Genomic DNA, 18,529 nt, shown 5'->3' on the forward strand with positions numbered 1-18,529 from the left:
TGACAACTTACCTAGACAACTGTACCGCTTTTGTTCTCGTAAGCTGTGAAGAGATTGCACTATGTTTAACTAAAAACACAACTCCTTGCACGAGGGTCAATTCCTTGTGCACATGTTTGGAACAGTCATGACGTCATACGGGATTTTCCAGGCCTTTCATGTCGAGAGATAACCCCTTTTCCTCCTACAGTTCTTGTGGACAGCCGCGAAGGGAGGACCTAGCTCCCTAAGCAACGGGACATCATTCTATCAAAAGTTCTCCTGTAGAACGTGGGGCGAGGGTTGCCCTCCATACAGATATCGCACATATAAACGAGACAAAAATACATGGACGACGTATGGTTCGTACCTCGCTGGACAGTCCATTGTCCGAAAAACGAGTTTCCATATTAACGGGACGAAAATGCATTGAAAAAGTTTGGTCCACACAAAAATCGTCCATAATTCGAGTTGTCCGTATTAACGGGGTCCATATTAACGAGGCATGACTGTATATGTTTCTTATGCATCGCGTCTCTGGGTGTAATGCAGGTAAAGCACGCTTTAAGTTTTTGTCCGCGAATCTTGGGCATGCAATTGGAATAATGCAGTCGTCGAAAAAGCCAGACAGCGGCGGCTTGTGTTGGGTTCGTTCGTTCATGTTTCAGCCTCAGAACAGCTACTTTCCATCTTTCTCTTGTTATATATACTATTCCATTTCTGGTCTTATAGAAATGTGGACCAGCTGCTAAAGGCAGCTGGACCAACACAACATGCAAGCAAAAATGAATAATATAAGTAGCAATCAGTGACTATTTACAGCAATATGCATTGCAGAAAGGGTATTACTGTTTCCGAACAATACATATATACATCAAGTGTACTGCATACAACAAGCACCATAGTGAGCTCTGAATCATTCGGAACCAAGGTTTTATCAATCATAGATGATAGCTTTACTGTTGACGATGGTGATAGTATAAAGGCAGTTTAAAGAGAAGTGTTGACATTTCCTTCAAAGTAAACGCGCAACATGCGTTTAAAGTGTGCATCCGTATAGTGTTGTGTTAGAAGGTGGTTAAGCTTATGCTGAAAGAGTGGTATCAGATATGACATGATATGTTTACCGTAGTTAGTCCTTAGGACTGGAGTCTTGAATTTTCTTGCTCTTCGAATGGGACATGGGGTCGTCCTATGTGTGAGGCATATAAGTCCTTCCCGTACTTCCTTATAAATGCGTATACCCAACTTTGGTATATAAACGTCTCCAATCGTAAGGACATGAGCATTCCAAAAAAGTTCGGTAGAGGACCTAAAGTTGTCAGGATTCATCATAAAGTGGATAGCCCTTCTTCGGAGAACGTGTAGTTTGTTCAAATTAATTAGTCGTATTACTCCATATTAGCAGACGATAATATAACTTTGTACATCAAAGCATACTAAATGTCTCCTAACAAAGGCATTCATGTACATTACTTCCCATGTTTCAAATGAATTAATTTCTAAACCCTGTGTTGTGCTCCGATGCCGTAGTGCCGTAGTGCCAGGTTAACTTTTCTCTTCTTTTTGCCATAATAAACATACCCCCCCACCCCACCCCCATGTTCCAATCTTCGGTGTGGTGCAAAGACAGTATCAGAGATGGCGTTCATTATAGGGCTAAGCATTACTTTGCCATAGGTCTTGATTAGGGCTTTGGCAGTTGCTTAGCAGACTGCGCGGTGTCAACATCTGATTTACGAGAAGACAGCGTGGGAACTCCACCATCAAATGTGTGGTAGGACTTTATGCGTTGAATCCCGCGCTCGACATGGATGCAATCTTCTGTGTTGCAAGGACTACTTCTTTTGCAAGTTTGCACCCTGTAGTGAGTGGAGGTATGCTGAGACTGATTTTTAGGAACCCGAGGAGCTTGTAGAGAAAGTGTTGTCCCTCTACACCACTCATAACCGGCGATGATGGCATGTCCAAGTGGGACAAAAAAAGTAGAAAGCTCCGACTTAACATAACAAAATAACAAAGTTTACTCAGACGTTTCGTCCGTCATGCGACCGACATCATCAGTGCCAAACTGAATGAGAGATTCCACAACCGGTCCTTATTTAAGGAGATGGGAGTATTGTTCGGGAAGGGGCCACGGTTTTTGTTACAAACCGAGGGGTCACCACGTATGTGCCAAGACTCTAGAAGCTTTCTGGGTCCCCATCTTTGTTCTCGAGCCAAGGTCACCACGTTGTCGAAGCCAAAACAGTGTCCCGTGTCCCAACAATGTTCAGTAAGCTCTGTCTTAAACCGTGTGTCATGCGTCGCACTCGTTATGTCCTGCTTATGTTCTTTGAAACGAGTGTTTCATTTCCTGCCTGTCTGGCCAATGTAGTTTTCTCCTCGGACGGCGCCACACCCAAACTCTACAGTCTCCCCAAGATACATAAGCCAGGGTGCCCCTTGAGGCCTCTTGTCTCATTTGTTGGACCATCGACATACAATTTGTCGAAATGCTTGGTGGAACTCGTAGCTCCAGTCACCGGTAACAACAGCCTGATGGTTCGTGACTCGAAGGAGTTTGTAGAGTTGGTGCGTTACGCAAGTTTTCAATGAAAATGAGGTTATGGTGACCTTGGCACTTGTTGACCTTTACATGCTGTTGTGACCTTTGATTTGGTGTGTCTGTTCACCAACATTCCTAAAGATCTTGCAGTACAGGTGGCAGAGGCACGACTACGCCAGCACAGCAGCCTGCCAGCTCGAACGTCACTCAGAGTTGAAGAGGTGGTTATACTTTTGAGGCTTTGCTTCAACCAGATACACTTCACCTTCAATGGCAGGACTTACAACCAGATCGAAGGTTGCACCATGGGTAGCCCCGTGTCAGTCATGTTGGCAAATCTTGTCATGGAGCATACTGAAGAAACTGCCATGGAACGATTTTGCCACACAGTCAAGTTTTCGACGCTATGACGACAACACGTCCGTGATTGTGAACAGTGACCACGTTGCTGAGTTTCACTCGGTCCTAAACAGCATTGAGACATCGCTCAATTTCACTTACGATATGGAACAAAATGGCAAGCTTCCTTTCTTGGATGTGTGTGTGCACCGATGTAGCTCGGGAGGCATTCAAACGTGTGCTAACTGAAAGCCTTGCGATACCGGCAGGTTCGTTGGTTTTGACTCACCCCACCCCATGGAGCACAAACGGAGTGTGGTTCGAACGTTATTTCACCGATCTGAACAGTTATCATCCTGCACCGAGTTATGGGCTTCTGAGGACACGACTATCGCAGATTACTTGGACAAACGTGGCTACCCACGCAGGTTGATTGAGAACACTCGCAAACGCATGCAAGCATCTGGACCACAAGACGGGAACTGCACCCGTCAGACACGCGTTGTCATCCCCTATGTCAAAGGCGTTTCTGAATGTATCTACCGGGCTTTGCTTCCGTCGGACATCAACTAGGATCGACGCAAGCGGCAACTGTTGAATAAGAGAGAACTGATGTTCTGAGGCTCTCTCTCTCTTGTTCAACAGTTGCCACTTGCATCCATCCCGTCGTATGAATGTGTGTATGAGTAAGAAAAATGTGAGAGTGAAAGGAGGATGAGTGGGAGAGAGTGGTTGGTTTGTCCCTTCAGACGTACCCATGGAAGTCGCTGATGATGCGTGTTAGCTTAGCTCAATTGGTAGAGCCCTGGACCGGTAATCCAGAAGATGTGGGTTTGAGTCCTACAGCTGGCTAACATTTTCAGTGACCTTCATCTTTCATCGTTCATTTCTTAGACAGTTTGAGGCTCTGTATGTATTTGTCCTTTCTATGTTGTTAAGCCTCAGAACATCACTTCTCTCTTGGTCATTTCTGATGTAGTACTGGCGTCAAAACTCCTGGCAGCGGTGCAGTACGTCTTTTGGAGGCCTTGGATGGCTATCGAGCTAACTTCGGCGTCTTCAATAGTACACACAGCTGTTCTGCCAAGTATCGAATCAGCTGCATGTATTCTGCGCCTGCTTCTCCATTCCTCCACTTGGTACGACTGAGATCACGCTTCGATGTGTGATTCTGTCCGAGGACATTTCCCTTGTTAGCGTCTTCTAGCTTTCTCCAGACAATTTTCACAGTTACTTGATTGGTGACGTAAATTGTCTGATTTGTCCCGAGTGACTGTACGATGATGTTGAGTGCTTCTGCATCGTCCTTCTGCTTCTGCATCCTTGTACAGTCCTTTGGTCTTCAGGTAAACCGTTAGCTTGAAGCGCCGTACAGGGTAGTTGCTCTTTTCTAGATTCTTCAGCTGACTCAGCGCTTGAGCCATTTTCGGGATGTTGTGAATGCCTGTCACAGGGCACCAAGTTGTTGTGCGAATTGGTGTTTAATTCTTTTTTTTTTTTTTCAAGTTAATTTAAAGAAGAGACACTGACTGGGTTGGCCATGACAGCTTCGAGATCCCCAAATTGGGTGCTTCGAGATGTTTTGTCGGATGCGTTGGAGGGACAGTCGGAGTGTGTTCCATTTGTTCTCGGCCCCCTGTGGCTAGACCAGGCATGCCATTGTCGGGTCGTTTGGAATGTTTAACGGTAACCCAACGCCACGTGTTTTTCGTCCAGAACCTTTTGGCCCACAAATCCTGGGGATTGTCTTTGCACTCTGACATTTGAAACTCAAAAGCAAACCATTGTTTTTATGTAACGCGGTCAGCCGTCTTTTGTGTCACGTGTTTCGTGTGGTGACACTTTTTCCGCCCAAGAAAAACAGGGATGCTCCGTGGAGTTACGTGTGTGAGCCCAGTTTCCTTGGGTTGTATAAGGGATGGTTGGATGAGACGGAGTTGGATGAGACCTTCCGTGGTTATGCTGGAAGACTGAAGAATGTGAACACGAAGGGGGTAGTCGCGGTTTTCACCCCGGGGAACTTTGAGATGAGTGGCGGTGACGATAGATTGTTTTAAGTAGCAGTATGGCTCAACGATCGGTCTAAATTGTCTAGTCCAGGTTGCTGCACAGCCAATTTGTTCATTTGTGTGACATGTGCAAGTGTGTGTGCTACAGGGTGACGGCGAAGAAAACACCGGAAGACAACCCTCCGACGTCAACCAAGACAACCAAGAAGACGTCTCAGGCCTATTCGAAGAATCTTCAGACTTTCTCACCACTAGAGCAAGGTTTTCTTTTTCATCCGTGTTAGCACCGCGAAGCAACTGTGGCCATGAACGGCATACAGACTTGGACAGATGGAGAGAGGACAGCAGGAAGGAGTGGGGCACAGTGGGGTTAGTATGCATTCTGGGCTACCACCAACGAACGGGACACCTTAACCCGCTCGGCCATGCTGCTGGTCTAGAGCTAAGTGATTTTTGACGATACTGACACGCAACTTATTTTAGGGTAGGGACACTGAGTAAGTGTAGTAGGGCATGAAACATGTGCAACGGTGACCAGAATGCTTCTTTGTAATTATCCTAAGTCTGCATCAACACCTAATTAATGCTTTAACATTTCTGACATCTCGGACCATCACATACTGTTTTTTTAATTCAAGCTATCCTCTACAATGTGATTATCTGCTGGATCCAGAGAGAGCTTCTGTAATGCCGAGAGCTTTCCTCGTTTGCTTGAAGCATTTATGTAAACATTTCGTACAGACAGCAGCACGCGAATGACAGAAATATGTAATGCTTTTCCTTTTCCCCCATACTGTATAAGTGGTCAAATTCGCGGGCTTAATAATTCGCGAATTTGTGAGAAGCGAGGATCAGGCTATTATGCACGGAACCTTAGATTCACCGTACTGCGGTGCGTCGACCCTGTCTCTTTGGGGCCCTCCACCAAAGGTATCACTACTGGGTAGCTCGTTCAAATTGTCTTCCTTTTGAGAATTTCTGAATGAAAGGGCTGTGATTAGAGGGTCCTAATCGGCTTATATCTGTATCATTGCCGAATTGCCCTGTTTCCTGTCATTCTTGTCATCGCATCGAGCAGGTGCGATTGGCACTCGATAGTGATGCGGCAACTTCTACAAAGGGTATCCGCGTGGCAGAGTGCATATATATCCTACCGCCGGCTGTGCTGTCTGAGGTTTTCCCTGGGTTTTCCGAAGACTTTCCAGACGAATGTCGGCACAGTTCCCCCTGAAGTCGGCCCAGGACGCATACTAATCCCTCTGTCCCCCACTCCTTCCTGCTGTCCTCTCTCCGTCTGTCCACATCTGTACGCCGCTCATAGCCACAGTTGCTTCGCAGCGCTAACACGCAATCAAAAAAAAAAAAAGAGTGCATATATACACGCTTGATGGACGATCCAGGCTTACAAGGAACTGGTATCACGGCACGCCTGCATTCGCGTGGGATTCATACGTGAAGGCTGAACTACTGTCTCCAGTTGCAGCGGCGAACTTAAGTGCGAGGCGATGCAGTCTAATAGCGTAAGAAACCCCGTGTACATAAGTTGCCTCAGCGTCCTAGATAACATTTCTTACATATTTCGTTCTCATATTTTTCTGTCATTGGTTGAAATATTTCGCGGGACTCTAAATTCGCGAAAAAAAGTACGTTCGCGAATTTCGCGGAAAATAGGTCCTCGTGAAAATTACTACTCATACAGTATTTCATGCTCTTACAAACTAAAGTTTTCGCTTGCTATTATTTCACACACACTTAAGCCCATTACTCTAAACTGAAAGGTACTGTTAGACTCATAAACCACCACATACATTACATTACTTGCTTACATACATTACTCCCTTACATACACCACGTATAGGATCATTTAAAAATCAACTGAATCAAAATTATTAAACTTATTTCCTTATAACTGATTTATTCTTCTTATTTTGACGTATCCTGTGCTCAATGTCCCTTATTTAGTGACTCTACATGTTACTACCTACTACTCCACCTTGTTAGCTAGAGAATGTCCGCTTGTGATTAGCTGTTCCTGCGTCATGCACACCGCAGGCGCAGTGCGTCTATTTTGGTAACCTCCTTTTCCCTTACAAACCAAACTGAAGAAGAAGAAAGCAAACAACAACTAACTCGAATTGATGCTTGAGTGCGCTAACATGATCATGTTATGTGCTTTTTAGACACAATGCAGCCCATCCTGTACAAGATCTATTAACGCCTTCCCACCCACCAGCACTTCCGTAACAAGACGCTTGCCTCAATGCGTCCTCGATGGGAGACCGACATCATCGAACCTCATCGACCAGTTACCTACTCTCATGTGGTACAACCTTGTCACGTGAACTGCCCTCCTCGGGCGTAGGTTCAAGAACGGGAGGCTCAGCTTCTCGAGTTGCTCCCCGAAGTACCCTTTACTATTCGTCGTGGCGCAAGCATGTTCACATAGCAAGTTCGCATACGCAGGGGAGTAGGTGTATCCCACATCTAAATGCTGCTTTCTGGAGAAAAATGGCACCTTGTTGGCACTTTTAACGATAAGGCTGCGTACAGTGCCCACCACCAATGTCCAGTTTAGATGCAGCATGTACATTGAAGTTTTCATTTAATGCAGCAAAGGTGAAACGGCCCAGATGAAGGACTAGCAAAATGTTCGGCTCTGGTCAAAAGCGGCATCTTTTATTTACAGAGACGAAAAAAAGAGGGACCCACCCAAGTCTGCCCACTAGAATGGCACGCTTAAAATAGAACACAGCATTGCTGACTGACATGGACCAACCGGGGATAAAATATTGGATGCATGTCAGCGGCCACCAAGTCAGATATATCCTACGGCAAACGCAGTAAAGACACGCTATCTGACGCGGCAGCACAGAGAAATGATAATAGCACTAAATGAGGAGCTTCCATGTCCACTGCTGCGGAGGCTCACGCGATAAGTGCACTTGAACCTGAAACACTAAGTTCCGATTTCGGGAAAGTAGGCACTGCGATATTTCTCTTCCATGTAGGAATCCCCGTTAAAACTATGGGGAAGAACGCACGGGTCATCTGCTTCTAGTCAGTGTAGTTTTATGAAACTACACACAGGAAACAAACAGACTAAGAATCACGTACACAATGCAGCACCGACTCACAACTGAACAGATTATTTTCATGGAAAACCAGCTGATTAGATGTCATTTTCTACAATTCGTTTTCACCTGCTTTAGTTGCAGTGCATTTGTATACTCTCTTCTTTATTGATTTACGAATAGCGAGTCGACAGACGTTGGGACAATCATTCTTATTTGATCGTAAAGCTATCCCTATCGAATTATCTCTTGAATGAGCATATTATTTTTCAAAGACAACATCATCTTGGCCTTAGATTGTGTATTTGATGCTGCATTCCGTCGGCTTGAACAAATTTCTGTACACCGTTTTTAGATATACGTATTTTGTAAAATGTGCCTGAACGACGGCTTCACTGCAGCTAAGAAATTCCGGAAACGTATTTCCGTTGCTTTTACGTGGTAGCAGTACCGCGCTAGCATTTTCAATTTGTAGCTACACTAATACAGTGTTTGTTTTGGGTGGAGTGGCGCTTTGCCGCTACAATGTATTCCCCGAATTACTTTACTTCGCCGCTATCCTGCTGCTTAATTTTGGTGACGGGTAAAACACTGTCCCACATCCTCTAGTCTGCTTGTGTTTCATCTAAAAGAGACCTTCATATATTATTTCCAGACCCCCTAAACTTTCATGTCTGCATGTTTTCCTGTTTTTGTTTCACTTCGGTGGACTTCATAATGTACCGTAATTTCGCGCGTATTAGCTGCGGCTTATGTGAATTTTTTTTTTTTTTTTTCACCGGCGCTCTGCGGCTTATCTACCGGTGCGGCATATCTGATGACGAGTTTTCCCTTGTTTTTTTCCCCACACGACGGTTTTAACGAAAGGGCCGACACTGTCTCTGAACAGCATCGCCCTGCCAATGCACAAACAATGTGTAACAGGGCCTCGCCCACATTCCAGTAGACCTGGTGCCTTACGCCAAGCAGCTTTAACGAAAGTGGTTACAGTGATACATGTCTTCGGGAAGGCCAGTGGCTCGTCGATCCATGAAACACACACAACAACGGCACAATCCGATCTTGATACAACACTAGAACTGGCCTCCTTTATTGTACACCATGCCGACCCCAGAGTATGGACCCCAGGGTTTATGGCCTTCTCTGTGGTCTCCTTTGTCGCACAATCGGTGGTGTTGTATTGCCCGCGGCTGATCTGCGAGCGCGGCTGATCTGCCCGAAAATTTTCCGACTATCCTTGACTTTGCTGACCAAGAGCGAGGGAGGCTCCGCCCCCAAATGGCGCGCCAATAGGGGGACTCGGGAGGCGGAGCGCTGCGGCCTCTGCTCTTGCCTAATAGATGGCGCATCGGTAGCGCTCGGATCGGGATATGTGAGCCGCTGTCGTCTGCTTCTTCCGGTAGAGCTACGACCTTGAAGCCTCTGCTCTCGCGTAAGAGATGGCGCTACATTGGCGCTCGGTAAGGGCACGTGTGGTCGTCCCAACTTTGAGCCTCGACCTTGAGACTGGCCGGTAACCTAAATTCCGATGACGCGGCGATTGCAAACCATAGTGCGTAGTTTTGACGATTATGCTTCATGGATGTATTATTTTGGCCAGTTCGACGTTTATGAAAACGGAAAGAAATGAAATAAATCATTTAAAATAATTGTACAGTGTGCTTCTCTTTTTTTCTTTTTGTAAGTAGTTACGCAAGTGTACTGCGTAGTTTTGACGATTATGCTTGATGGATGTGTCATTACATTACCAAATTTTTGGCCAGTTCGACGTTTCGCTCCGCTCTTCATTTAAAATAATTGTACTGTGTTTTTCTTTCTTTTTTTTTCTTTTTGTAAGTAGTTACGCAAGTGTACTGCGTAGTTTTGACGATTATGCTTCATGGATGTGTCATTACATTACCAAATTTTTGGCCAGTTCGACGTTTCGCTCCGCTCTTCATTTAAAATAATTGTACTGTGTTTTTCTTTCTTTTTTTTCTTTTTGTAAGTAGTTACGCAAGTGTACTGCGTAGTTTTGACGATTATGCTTCATGGATGTGTCATTACATTACCAAATTTTTGGCCAGTTCGACGTTTCGCTCCGCTCTTCATTTAAAATAATTGTACTGTGTTTTTCTTTCTTTTTTTTTCTTTTTGTAAGTAGTTACGCAAGTGTACTGCGTAGTTTTGACGATTATGCTTCATGGATGTGTCATTACATTACCAAATTTTTGGCCAGTTCGACGTTTCGCTCCGCTCTTCATTTAAAATAATTGTACTGTGTTTTTCTTTCTTTTTTTTCTTTTTGTAAGTAGTTACGCAAGTGTACTGCGTAGTTTTGACGATTATGCTTCATGGATGTGTCATTACATTACCAAATTTTTGGCCAGTTCGACGTTTCGCTCCGCTCTTATGCGTGAACATTGTCTCAGCTCATGAAAAAGGAAAGAAATGTTGCTGCTTTTGTTCTACTCCTCACACTGAAATAAATCATTTAAAATAATTGTACTGTGTGCTTCTTTTTTTTCTTTTTGTAAGTAGTTACGCAAGTGTACTGCGTAGTTTTGACGATTATGCTTCATGGATGTGTCATTACATTACCAAATTTTTGGCCAGTTCGACGTTTCGCTCCGCTCTTATGCGTGAATATTGTCTCAGCTCATGAAAAAGGAAAGAAACGTTGCTGCTTTTGTTCTACTCCTCACACTGAAATAAATCATTTAAAATAATTGTACTGTGTGTGTGCCTCTTTCTTTTTTGCTATTTATTTGCATTAACTGCTAAACCTGCGTAAGTTGTTACGGAAGTATGCAAAAAGTAAAGAAATGTTGCTGCTTGTTCTACTCCTCGTACAGAAATAAATAATTTGAAATAATTGTACTGTGTCTGTTTCTTTTTCTTCTTTCTTTTTTGTAAGTAGTTACGGAAGTACGCCAAGTTACCAACGCCTTTCTTTTTTCTTTTTCTTCCCTGTTGTCCGCGCACCGACATGTTGCACCGACATGCTGCGCACCGACATGCACCGAAATGTCCGTGCACCGTAATGTTCGTCGCCCGGTTGTAATGAAAATGCTGCTCTTGCCCTTCGGAGATAATGATTGAAGCGAAAAGAAACAAACCACAAAGAGTAGGTAGTTAAACATCCGTTTATTGACTAGCAGCTTGGGCACATCCATGTCTTAATGTTGTTACTTGCTACTGTACAATGAAACTGGTGTTTTGCAGGGGGAAAGCCACACCGCCATGAGGGACGTTAAAACCCAGGGGTAGTGGGTGTTGGTATCCGAACCCGGGATGCAAAAGAATTATGGGCGTCGGCATTACCTGCACTGGGAAAGGTGCGGTGGCCAAACTTACAATGACGGGAACGTTGTTTCTATTGCTTAGAGTCGCCGTAACAGCTGGAGCCGCGCTTGACGCGTTTGGTCGCGAGTAAGGTGAGACCTGCTGCATCCGATGTCTTCGTGCAGTTTGTACCCGTCGAACTGCCTGCGCGTTCGAACCTGGGCGTGCAGAAACCGTTACAGCTGTAGTCGCGGCGTTGGTCTGTGGCGGAGAAGGACCCGCACGCTCTGATGGTTGAAAAATAGGAATGATGTGAGATGCCGGCGGTCAGATTTGCTTACTGAACAATTGAACAAACAAATAGCGACGAAAATGAAAAACATACCTGTAGTACCGACGACGCCTGCCATGGAAGTTGGCACACGTGGTATGACAGCCGTAATAGTACGCCTGTGGCTAGGTACAGTACTGTGTCGTCGTTGAGAGCGTGCTGGATGATGGCCCAAGTTCTGGTTGCGAGAGACGGGACGTGTTTGGTATCGGAGCCCCTCTGTTCCCGAGAAGACGCGACTTTTTGCTGTACCAACACACTCCAAGAAGTTGATGAACGGGTCAAGTCCCATCCTCTGAACATGCCTCCGCCACAGCTGTTCGTCCAAATAGCGTTGAATGCAGTTCTCGAACACTCCAGGGTTAAATACTTGTACGTGTGCCGGTCATGAGCGAAGATATGCATCAGCTTCAGGGCGAGTCTCAGTGGAATCTTATACTTCCTGAACATGGAATCATGAAAGACAGATTCCCCCCAGTTGTGGCCGTGGTTCCTGCACCTCCATCTTGCCGTACCCGTAGCCGGGCTGAACAGCGTCGCAGGACGATTGCATAGTCTGCAACGCATGTCGCTACGCAGTGCACCTTGCTCCATGAGCCATCTGATGACCTCAGGTTGACCTAATGCAAATAAATTTGCAATTTCATAAAAATGCAATTTCATAAAAACCGGGAGGAATAGATGAGTATCACTCAACAATATCAGTGACCATTTTCACGACTTTTCATTTAAGAAATGATGAAACTGATTATCTTACTTTGGGCAGCGATATCCTGCAGCACGTCTGAGCTGATCTCCATGACAGTTAAGCAGCAACGAGACTCTTCGGATGAAACATGTTCCAAGACAAGAGTGACACTATATGCGGTCACGTACGGTCTTTATAGTGCATATCCAGACGGAGTCTTCGACCTCTTCGGGAGGACGCTTGAAAGAAAGCGTCCTCCCGAAGAGGTCGAAGACTCCGGCTGAGAAGACACCGGAGACATTCGGTTTCCTTGTGCACAATGGTCAATGTCGGCATGTAGTCCAGACAGTATACAAATGGGTGAAAGAAAAAGAGAGCAATGAAGGAAGGTTCCTAAACGGTCTTACCCCTTTAGGAACCTACTGTCTGGACTACATGCCCACATTTACCATTGTGCACAAAGAAACCAAGTACGAAGGGAGTCGTCGGCATACGAAGAACTAGGGCGTAAGTTAAAAAGAAAGAAGGAAAAAATATACCATATTTTCCGGTGTATAACGCACGCGTAATACAGCAAAAAAAGTGCTCGGAAGAAGTCCTGCGCGTTATCTAACGGTGCGCGTAACACGCGGAAATATTTTCCTGCAGAGTTCCTTTTCAGAACGGTGCCGTACTAGCGTCTTCAAGGGTGTGCTGTGAGTTTCTCACAAATCTCTTACGGTCAGTTGACAAAACCGGCGAAAGGGCACTGGACTTCATAAACGGTTAAAAGTGTGTGAGATCTGGTTGAACTGAACTCACCAACAAAGAATATAAAACGCTGCTCAGTTTTGTAAACGCACTGGCCGCATTTGTTTTTGAATTGGGTTTTTCACGTTCTTGGACTTCGCGCATGGCATGATTGAGAAGTGGCGCGAAACGGAAAGCGGAGAGAAGACTGAAGTATACTATGACACCGACTCTGTTGCATCGGTGTGTTTCAAATAAAGCATATCCATCAATGATACACCGCCTTCTTTTATTGTGCATGCTGGTGGCAGTAAACTTGTAGCAGCATTGCGGTGCGCGTCATGCACTCGTGCGCGTTATACATCGAACGTTTTCCAAATTCGGCCCATTGCAACCGGTAAGCATTGTTGCTTGAACGTATATTGTTGGAAACAAACTCAGAAAACAAAGTGTTTTCTTTTACTTTTTCCGGTTTCAACTCCGATGTCAACTGCGTATTTAGAGATCTTTGGCCGTGAGACATGGATCGAAGCGCTTTTTATTGCGTCTTGTCAGAGGATAATAAGTATATGCGGTCATAAGAACATTTTTAAAATCGAACCTTGTACTGCTTCTTGAAGCTGCTGCTTCTCGGTAAAGTAACCGAAATATCTTTAGGATTATAGACAAGACAAGAGTATGGACTTTGCGACAGGTCATTACCACATGGCTGTCGCGCGTAGTTACTTTTCCGGAAAATTTTAAAGTGCATACAGGGAAACACGCACACACACACATATATACAAAACAACACAAAGTTTAATCAGCGTATCTTAGTAACTCTTCGTCCCAGAATGGTGAGGACGCTATCGTTCGATAGTACGAAAAAGACCTTTCATGTGGCAATACCCAATATTGCAGATGTGCCTCGTTTCTTTCTAAGCGTTAGATCGTGCAGGGTAAACAAAATTTCAACATATGTATGACAACACTAATCTTATAAATACGACTTAATTTACACAAAAAATGGATGAAACAAAGTCCACTTGAATCAGAAGCAGACAAAAGGGGGGGGGGGGGGGGGGGACCGCAGCAGCGGCGGGTTCCGAAAAAAATGATCCCGCGTCCGAAGAGAGGCTCGATAGCTAAATGGTACTTAATTAAGTATCTTTGCTTGAACTGATTTTACTTTAAGTACTGTCGGAAGAAAACGGGTTTGTGTCCCTTAACTCAGACAACAGTCAGTGCCACAGGCTGCTCTGCACCGGGTTCCGGAAAGAATGCACAAGCACTGGGCTTAGCCTATGGCCCCTGGTTGTAGAGGGCTGAAATAATGGTTCGGCGGGGTTCTATGCTTCCAAAAATACAGGAGCGGCATTGTGGATAGCTCATGAAACAGAACACCAGGGATGGGCAGTATTTAAACACTTTGTATTTAAAATATAAATACATGTATTTAAAATACGTATTTAAATACAGGCAAGAAAAATGTATTTATATTTAAATACCGTTTTAGGCGTATTTATATTTAAAATACGCTTAAGTACACTTATCTCATCCTCCCATATTTGTGGGCTTCTCTCGAGTTCCACATTGTAGCCTCCAGCGGTGAAGGGTGTCATGGTTAGAGGCTACAGGTCGCTCATCCCATGTGTTCAGGGATTTCCGCCCGTCTAGAAAACAGCACAATGTGCGAATGAGGGCATCGCCACCCCCGTTGCTTAAGTCTTGGAAGCGAGAAGAGAAATTAGAACTCCAATTTGGGAAAGTCTGTATGATTGTCTGTGTGTTCTGAGAACACACAGACAACGTGACAAGATTAAGAAGCAATTCTCCAAGGCCCTGATACCTTCTGCATATTTCCGGTAGATAGGTTAGAAAAATGCTGCGAACAATATGTCTCACGTTAGCGTGGGCGTAGGAATAAATTGTCCCGGGTTGCGGAGCATTTTGGAAAATGAAATGTTTGGGCGTACTTTTAGCAATGCGCTCAGGCAGTATCAGCCACGAGGAGGAGAGTGGAGTTAAACGTCTAACTTTACTTTCAAAGCTCGTGCAAACGCAGTTTCAGCACTTAATGCAAATAAATAGCAAAAAAAAAAAAAAAAAGCACACCATCAGATCGCTTTCTGGATGCGAAAAAGTGGATTAGGATGACGAATGTGTTTATGGGCGAGCGGATTACACAGAGTGAAACATCAACCCTCCAAGCGAACGAATAAAACAATCGATCAAACGACCGCTGCCGTCTCGATCAAACGGTGTTTGATCAAATGCCTTTCGACCAAATGTCCCGCGTTCGATCAAACGGCTTTCGACCAAACGACGTTCGATCAAATGTCCCGGAACCCTTACAAAAAGGAAACACACACAGCACAATTATTTTCTTCCGTAACTACTTACAAAAAGGGGAAGAAACAAGGAACACAGGGTATAATTATTTCAAAGGATTTAGTTCAGTTTGAGGAGTAGAACAAGCAGCAACATTTCTTTCCTTTTTACATACTTCGTAACTACTTACAAAAAGAAAGAAAAAGACACACAAACAGTACAATTATTTTAAATGATTTATTTCAGTGCGAGGAGTAGAACAAAGCAGCAACATTTCTTTCCTTTTTCACGAGTTGAGACAATGTTCACGCATAAGAGCGGAGCGAAGCGTCGAACTGGCCAAAAATTTGGTAATGTAATGACACATCCATGAAGCATAATCGTCAAAACTACGCAGTATACTTGCGTAACTACTTACAAAAAGGAAAAAAAAAAAAAAAACCACACACAGTACAACTATTTTAAATGATTTATTTCAGTGCGAGGAGTAGAACAAAAGCAGCAACATTTCTTTCCGTTTTCATAAACGTTGAACTGGCCAAAATAATACATCCATGAAGCATAATCGTCAAAACTACGCACTATGGTTTGCAATCGCCGCGTCATCGGAATTTAGGTTACCGGCCAGTCTCAAGGTCGAGGCTCAAAGTTGGGACGACCACACGTGCCCTTACCGAGCGCCAATGTAGCGCCATCTCTTACGCGAGAGCAGAGGCTTCAAGGTCGTAGCTCTACCGGAAGAAGCAGACGACAGCGGCTCACATATCCCGATCCGAGCGCTACCGATGCGCCATCTATTAGGCAAGAGCAGAGGCCGCAGCGCTCCGCCTCCCGAGTCCTCCTATTGGCGCGCCATTTGGGGGCGGAGCCTCCCTCGCTCTTGGTCAGCAAAGTCAAGGATAGTCAATTTTCCAAACGTTCCTAAAAACGGGTACTGCGGCATATCTGCAGTGCGGCTTATACGTGTGAAATTACAGTAGATTTAAACCACCAACACCTTCTACTAATTAGGAAAATTATTAATTTTGGAAACTCATCAAGAGTGGCACTGGCTGTTCCAACAACACCATACGAGTGATTAGTCACATCAGAAATAAGTATATGCAACGCAATTTTGTGATGAAAAATGAAACATGAATTTAGAAGACTTTTGACCCTATTGTCGTGGATCGCCCTAAATATTCAAAACATACCCAAAAGAAAATGTACAGGAGTCGCTATGTGGCTGTCCAATACACTGAGGCACGAGTATAAAGAGAAATGTATCGCAAATGTAACTGTATGAATGTTTTCTGTCTGCATGCTACTTACTGTCGTGCACGAAGGGAAGAAATGCGTTTTCCTTCCTCGGCCTATGCTGTACATCGCTGGCCACGTGCCAAGGAACCGCCTTCATGGCGTGGGCAATTTAGCACTGCAGCATGTATTAGGGGGAACACAGCTCTGTCCACTTCGAGGCAGATGGATGCACGAAAAAGGACTAGCTGAAGCGGGAAGATACGTACGTCGATGATGACGTAGCGTCTAGACTGCTTTAATCAACACTAGCGAGAAACCACCATCCCTTCGCCCCTTCAGTATGTTCCTGCGACATATCTGCCTCTGTGAGCACGCCTCAAGGCAATAAACATTTGGAGTATTGAACTCAGTACGGCCAATATTTGTGTATCAAAGCTGCAATTCATCACGCATTTCATGAGTTTCACGAACATATCGTGGAAAACAACGAGCTCGAAGAATGTTCATATTTCGCGTCCAGGGTGGCAGCTCTACTGGTCGGAATTGGGAAACCTCTGCACGTTTGGCAACCTATGTTCGTCAACGGAAAATTGAACACGTCTTTTGGTTTAGGAACCCTCCGAGGCGCTTGTGTTCCAGTGGTCAACAAGCTGCCTGGTGAAAGTTGTCTCTCTGAGAGTTATTTATGGCACTCCGCCACAGAAGTGTCCGGGAGAGGAGCCCGGTGGAAAGTAGTTGTTTCAACGCATAAGACATTTTTGCTGTGCACTAAACAGGACTGAGTGAGACTTGACCGGCACGTCTCAGCAAAGACTAGAGCCTAAATCAGGCTTTGTTTTCGTTGAAAATCTTGCTCTCACTAAATCTCGCTGAGAGCTTCATTAGAGCGGACTTCATTAATCGTGTGTAGTCTGTGTGGAATATTCCTGTGTTTATTTAGACTACATTACCCTGTATGACACATTTTGCCCCCCCCCCCCCCACTCCCTCCCCACTGCGTTCACCCGTATTCACTAAATTTGTCGACAACGGTGTGTCACGATCACCTTGCGACGGAACACCTTGGCTGCCGGACATCCCTTATGACAGCATCATGGAAGCTCTTGCTTGCATCCCATCTTGCTTTCTGCGTTGTAACAGCTAGCTTCCTTTGGCTCGGCATACTAATAACAAAATGACTGTCTTTTGTACAAGGTACGTGGTCCTTGTTAATGACCTTCAAAAGCAGAACAAACATGTGAGGCATTCTGCTATCAGAAGAGCCGAGCCCACTGTCGAGGCAAAGTGGAAGATCAGTCTTTATAGGTATTGTAGGTGGCACTGCAGATGTCCCCATCTTAAGGCTTAGGATAGAGGGGCCGCACGCCGAATGACTGTGACAAGGCACGTGTTGGAAGCAGAGGCGGAGAGCATTTGCTAACAGACGCCACTCTTAGGATATCCCTTGAAACATTCATCTTGGGTGTGAGCTGGTAGAGTTCCGGGAGGTGTCTCGAGCGATAAGACCCTAGCTGTCCTTGCTTTGTTTTCGTCAAAAATCGTTTCGCTGTATAACTCGAATAGGATTTGATTAGTGTGTGATTTGTTCGATGATGTTGATGTTGACAAAAAAAAATCTTATTTAATTAGTCGTGCAATCTGTGTGGGGTATTTCTGTTTTTCACAATATAGTATAGCCTGTGTGACACAGTGCTTTCTCATTCCTGAGTGTTCCTGCAATTAAATAAACATGCTTTGCTGATTTTTGAAACAATGTAGTATATGACACTACTTAGTCTAACTGCCTGCTGACAATCTACCGTGCAGTGTGAATTCCTTCTCTACAAATCACATGAGCTAGCATATCACACGTCATAATCTGCCAGTCACTTGACACATCTGGCCAGTGCCATAGCTAGGGCTCTGTAACTAGTCAAAAGCAATGCTACGACAGCAAATGGCGTATACGATAACAGAGTTTTCGTGACATCAATCTGACGCTGTTCATCAGAAATGCATGCGGTTGCAGCAGGATGTAACAAT

The 18,529-nt window shown here is 44.8% G+C and overlaps 1 protein-coding gene across 3 annotated transcripts in view; it reads right to left on the reverse strand.

Moving 5' to 3' along the window:
* Positions 1-18,529, reverse strand: part of LOC135394454 (lysosomal-associated transmembrane protein 4A-like) — an 83,427-nt gene that overhangs the window by 52,673 nt on the left and 12,225 nt on the right. The gene's annotated exons all lie outside the window — the stretch shown is intronic.

This window comes from Ornithodoros turicata, chromosome 5 (assembly GCF_037126465.1).
Source record: "Ornithodoros turicata isolate Travis chromosome 5, ASM3712646v1, whole genome shotgun sequence".
Taxonomy (NCBI): domain Eukaryota; kingdom Metazoa; phylum Arthropoda; class Arachnida; order Ixodida; family Argasidae; genus Ornithodoros; species Ornithodoros turicata.